This window comes from Anomaloglossus baeobatrachus, chromosome 2, assembly GCF_048569485.1.
Source record: "Anomaloglossus baeobatrachus isolate aAnoBae1 chromosome 2, aAnoBae1.hap1, whole genome shotgun sequence".
Lineage (NCBI taxonomy): Eukaryota > Metazoa > Chordata > Amphibia > Anura > Aromobatidae > Anomaloglossus > Anomaloglossus baeobatrachus.
Genome location: NC_134354.1, coordinates 162,763,067 through 162,769,066, shown reverse-complemented (window position 1 = coordinate 162,769,066; position 6,000 = coordinate 162,763,067). Strand labels below are relative to the sequence as shown.

General features: G+C 40.2%; 1 protein-coding gene across 1 annotated transcript in view; it reads left to right on the top strand.

Annotated features, from left to right (window-relative positions):
- The first annotated feature begins 1,771 nt into the window (after nucleotides 1-1,771).
- The window catches only part of MXRA5 (matrix remodeling associated 5), a 129,661-nt gene continuing 125,432 nt past the window's right edge, over nucleotides 1,772-6,000 (top strand). Inside the window, exon 1 of the mRNA XM_075335474.1 lies at nucleotides 1,772-2,141. The gene's annotated coding sequence lies outside the window, so the exon portion shown is untranslated. The remainder of the gene's footprint in view (nucleotides 2,142-6,000) is intronic.

The following is a 6,000-nucleotide window of genomic DNA, read 5'->3' as shown; positions in this document are numbered from 1 at the left end:
CATATAAATATGATACTTGTAATTTTGAACGGAATATAAAATTCTACTTGTTACTATGTTGCCATAGCAACTGTTCCCATATCTACATACCACCATATCCTGGACTTGATATTTTGATCTGTTTTATCTGCATATATTTTGTATACGTTTATATTGTATATTAGGAATTACTGTATATACTTTCTTTAATTTTGATTATATGTTTGTATTTTCACTCTAGCGACTTGATAAAGACCCGGTGGGTCAAAACGTCGTTGGATATTTTTTCTTTTCCACGTTTCATTAAAAATTATTTCACGTTCAATAACGAGTGCAGTGAATTTATTCATACATATAAGTAAAACTGTACATAGCCAAATCTTTGACAACTAGTGATAGGCAAGCAGTACAATAATTGGTGTTCGGTACTCGTAATGATGAGTGAACACTTTGAGTGCTCTTTACTCGAGTCCAGCTGGTCAGACGATCTGATGGGCTTGACTCCAGTAGTGAGTATATAGGAATTCAATAATTAGGCAGTTTGGGTCTCCACCCACATACAGGAAGCCATACACAGTGCATTTCTGGAGAAGAGTGGGTGTTTTTGGTTCTTTTTTTTAGACACACTGCATCGGAAAATGTTGATTTTATCCCCAGTGAGAGCCATTCAGAGACTAAAGCCTAAGACACACGGCATGAAAATTGGTGCGAGTGGAGTGCGATAAAAAATCGCATTCTACTCGGACCAATATTAGCCTGTGTGTCAGCACACATGAGTGAATATTTTCTCAGCCCTAATCAGACCGAGAAAACAATCGCAGAATGCTGCGATTGTAATGCGATCATTGTTTCTCTCGCACCCATTCAAGTCAATGGGCTGAGAGAAAAATCGCACTGCACTCACGGTACACTGGTGTACCACGAGTGCAGTGCGAGGATGGCAATAGCCGGCTATAGAGGAGAGAGGGAGATAAATCTCTCCCTCCCCTCCTCAGCACCGCCCCGCTCCTCCTCAGTACCGGCATGATTGGATCTCAATCACAGGGACACTCGCATGACACTCGACTCTGACGTACTGCCAGCGTGAGCCGAGTGTCATTCGAGGGGATTGCAGTAATCCCCGTGTGGCCCCGGCCTATAAGTGGCTCTCACTGGGGTGCTGGCTCCCATCATTCAGTGAATCAAACCTGTGTTTTGTGTTCGATGTTTCATGAACGACACATCTGAAGTCCAGTGATATTTGGCCAAACACAGAGCATACCCAAGCACCCAGATGCTCAATTGAGTACCGAGCAGTGCCGAGTATGCTTGCCCATCATTACTGAAAACCCATTTTTTGCCTGCTCATTTTTGAACTATATCTGTAGCAATAATGAATTTTTCATGAGCTAATTTAGGCTGGGGAAAATCTCATGTATATTTTGTCAGCCTAATTTGTCCAAGACACGTATTGTATACTTAAAGCTGACAACTTGCAAATCAGCTTACTGCTTGTAAGTAGCCCAGATCTGTGTAATTCATATGTTAGGATTGCTGTTTGCTTATACCCACTGCTATGGGCTCAGTGTGTTTGCACTAGGATTGTTTCTGTGCCTTGGGGAATTTCTCTCTCAGTCTACCTCCACACCATCTGAGAAGTTCAGGCTAGCTCCTTCCAGCATCTCCAGGCTTCCTTTGCATCAGGTCCTGTCTGGAGATGGAGCCGCCCACCAGGCTGCACACCCCTCCTAAACACACTCCACAAAAGAAGGACGGAGCAGGGCACGAGTCCTTATTCTAAGGTTCATGCTTCCAGTCTTGCTTGCTCCCTTATCTTGGATCACTATTTCTAAATGGATGATGCTGTATGATTCTGAAATGAAATTCTGCTTCAGACTTCGCTCTCCTTAAAGTTGACTAATATTTGGAATATTCCGCATCAGTTTCTGGAGCTGTTAAATGGATTTGTGTTTTCATCTGTACTTATATATCTGTGCTTCCTTCAAGTGGATACAGTGATAACAGTATACAGATCACAAAGGGTTAAAACACTAAATCACAGGAGCAGAGAGAGTGCAGAGGCGCAGGAGTTTTCTCCAAACTTCCAAGTTACTGATTCTATTCTCAGCAAGATGGACTGTGACAGATTGGTGTGACAGTGCTGCAATATTGCCACCAGCCAGGTATGTTTATATACTCAGTTTAGCATTTTTTTAGCTACTGTTTCTTCTAATTTTAGCATTTTTTTGTCACTTTTGCATGTAGATTTCTTTTAGGAATAGCTATTATGCAATTTGATGAAGTAGCATGTAATAATATGCACATTCTAAAACACTTTTTGTAATATACTTTGTGTTATCTCTAAGGTATTGGCTTTCTAACTATGGCATTTATTATACGTTTTGCTGTTTTTTTTATATATATATATATATATATATATATATAGGAGCGCAATTGAAATTTACAGCAATATAGTAACAGACTTCATCCAACTCATGACCAGTTTTGAATATCTATATTACTGATTCTCTGATTCTGAATAGTTTTTTATACAGTAGTATAGTAATTGTAGAGCGATAGTTGATGATCTTGAAGGATAGACATATGTAATTGCCTATGTGTGCAGTTTTATCTATAATCAGTGAGGATAATAATGGATGTTTCAAAACTGCACAAGTTTTAGGTAATAACTCATCCCACTTTGGCTGTTGTGTGTCTCCATCCTCAAAGCTATGCTGTGATCACATGTATTGTCCAAAACTTTCTAAAATAGCATTGTTTCTATAGGATTTTAGGAAACCACTCTGATATGTGAGCTCGACCATAGTCTTGGTGCGAGTGTGATGCCTGGATGAATGAGTTTGGCTAGGTTCCCACCACATTTGGGGTCAGTGTTTAATGCTGAGTAATTTGGTAAATGTAGACTATCCTTCGCTCCTTATGTGTCTATTGTATACAATTGGATGGCATAACGCAATATACCTTTACCACAGCAGTGATGTCCTCTTTTGGCGTGAAAGGAGATGGCAGACCTAATTGGCATATAGTTGCATACATGTGGGCATGTGCTTGATGGACCATTTTGAATGGTCCTGCCTTAGTTGACCTCAACGTTGTGGGAACCCAGCTTTGGGCATAATGGCACATTGTGCTGCATCGTTGCTACAATGGAAGGTGGTTCTCATACAAGCGGAGTCCTCTGAGGAGCCATACATGTGACCAATTTTAATAAATGCTGTCAAGTATAGAGGAAGACCCCGTTTCATTATTCTCATTCTCCCTTTATATGGAGTCATTTCCTCCTTTTTAGTAGCTTTACTATGTGCTTCTCATTCTCCATATGTTTTGAGCCACTTTTTATATTGTCTTTCTTATTTGTTTTTTTTAATTTTCCTTAACAACTTTGCTTGTTTAGACAAACTCATGAAATGCAACTTTTACCAAATGTCTCGTTATTTTTGGGGGCTCATCTCCTCCATTCCACCGTGCCTCAAATAAAGTTTCTGGAGAAGATTTCAATTTTGAGCATTTTTGCCTCTTTTTAAAGGGGCTAAAAATGTGGTTAAAGTGAAAAAAAAAGCATTTTTGATTTTCCTTCAAATTCATGAACTTAAAGAATTTGGCGCAAAAAAGCTTCAATGAATAGAAGGGCATAAAAAGGAAGGTGACCAATAAATCACAAATGATGAATCCGTTCCCGTGTCTTTACATGCCCCAACACATCTCCTCTCATGAACACATTTATATAAAGAGCAGCAACACAAAAAAAGGTACATAAACTATATAAATCTGGGGAAAACAACTCTAATAGTTTACAAGAGCAAAGGATTAGGATATTTATGAAGATAAATCTCTGAATATCACAACGTCATATTAATCACTAAATTATCTTTATATAAATGAAACCCCCCGAAGTATACAGTGTAATAGAAATAGCAGAAACTCGGACCTTCGAATGGAAACTTACATAGATTAAAATAAATCTTTCCATTTGGTTTCTTTTCCTTTGTATGTCGCCCTGGTATAGGGTTAACAGCCTTCATTAGAGCTCAGTGAAGTAGCAGAGTTTGCTAATGGGAATCATGTGTCAGTGAGGATGATGGCAGGCAGGGGGCAGGTGTGTCCGTACTCTGCTCACCGACTGCTGCCAGACATAGGATCATAAAAGGGGATAGTAGGAGGAAAAACTTCCTTCGCTGCTTATGTAGCTGGTTAAGTCATCAGCATATCAATGTGTTGCTGTATTTTACTCAGTTGGAAGACATAAGGAAACTCATGCCAAGCAATTCTGCCTCCTGCTGTATTAAATCAAACGCCTTCTAAATGTGTCTGGACAAGGGTGAAAGATGACAGTCCCTATCTGCGGGGTGAAAGATGACAGTATCTATCTTCGGGGTGAAAGATGACAGTACCTATAAGCAGAGTGAAAGATGACAGTACCTATCGGTGAGGTGAAAGATGACATTATCTATCGATGGGGTGAAAGATGACAGTACCTATTGGTGGGGTGAAAGATGACAGTACCTATCGGTGGGGTGAAAGCTGACAGTACCTATTGGTAGGGTGAAAGATGGCAGTACCTATCGGCGGGGTGAAAGATGACAGTACCTATCGGTGGGGTGAAAGATGACAGTACCTATCAGCGAGGTGAAAGATGACAGTACCTATCGGTGGGGTGAAAAATGACAGTACCTATCAGCGGGGTGAAATATGACAGTACCTATTGGTAGGGTGAAAGATGGCAGTACCTATGGGCGGGGTGAAAGATGACAGTACCTATCGGTGGGGTGAAAGATGACAGTACCTATCAGCGGGGTGAAAGATGACAATACCTATTGGTAGGGTGAAAGATGGCAGTACCTATCTGCGGGGTGAAAGATGACAGTACCTATTGGTGGGGTGAAAGATGACATTACCTATCGATGGGGTGAAAGATGACAGTACCTATTGGTGGGGTGAAAGATGACAGTACCTATCGGCGGGGTGAAAGATGACAGTACATATCAGCGAGGTGAAAGATGACAGTACCTATCGGTGGGGTGAAAAATGACTGTACCTATCGGTGGGGTGAAAGATGACAGTACCTATTATGACCAGACCTCATCTTTTTAGAGGTGGCATCTGTGGAAGTCACTTTTTTTTCTTAAGCATTATATCAAATATCCAAAATGTCATAAGCCAATATCAAAATTCTTCTTTAGAAAATGAAGAAGGAAGTTTACTTATATTCATAGACATTGTTACCTCACTTAAACCATTTGTGCTTACCATTTTCACTGGATTTCTGGAAAGCTCACTTTATTTATAACATCACAATGTAATATGGTGGCGGTTCCAAATCCATAAAAGGGTTAATCCCATCTTCCAGATGCTATCCCAATAAGTAGAAGGTGTAATAATAATAATATTAGCGAATACCTCCAATTAGAAATGTAATATAGTTCTCCTCATAAAGTCATGTCTCTTACCTCATGTGCAGGGCATTGCAGCTTAGGTATCCATGGTTATGTCCACTCATATAGTGACAGTTGCTTGTGGTCGTTGTGATGACATGGACTCTGTCAATGCCTATCATGGGTTAAGTTTCTTAAAATTTAGCCAGACATGAAGATAGTTTGTTTATAGACGGGGGATAAGCCCCTCAATGTTTCTACAAGACTCTTAGTAGTCTAGTGTTACAGTTCTTGTTGACTCATGTAATTGCCTTAGCCAGTGAAGGTCAGACACCCAGACAAATCAATTATGCAAACCTCCCATTGTATTACTATGTGTATTGCTAAATGTGATGTAACTTAGCTGTCTCTCCCTTGTCTCTGGATATTTTATATATGGCTTGAAATCTAGCCAATAAGAGCCCAGTCTTATCCACCAATCGTGAAAACCCCAATGGTCTGAATGGAGAGCTCAGGGGTATAAGAAGGAGGACTGTCCATTGCCTGGGTAGACTCTTGCTACATGATACCAATCTATGACCTGTGGATCCGATTGGCAAGCCATAATCAAACCTGGATTATAATACTATATGGACTTCAGCATCGAATG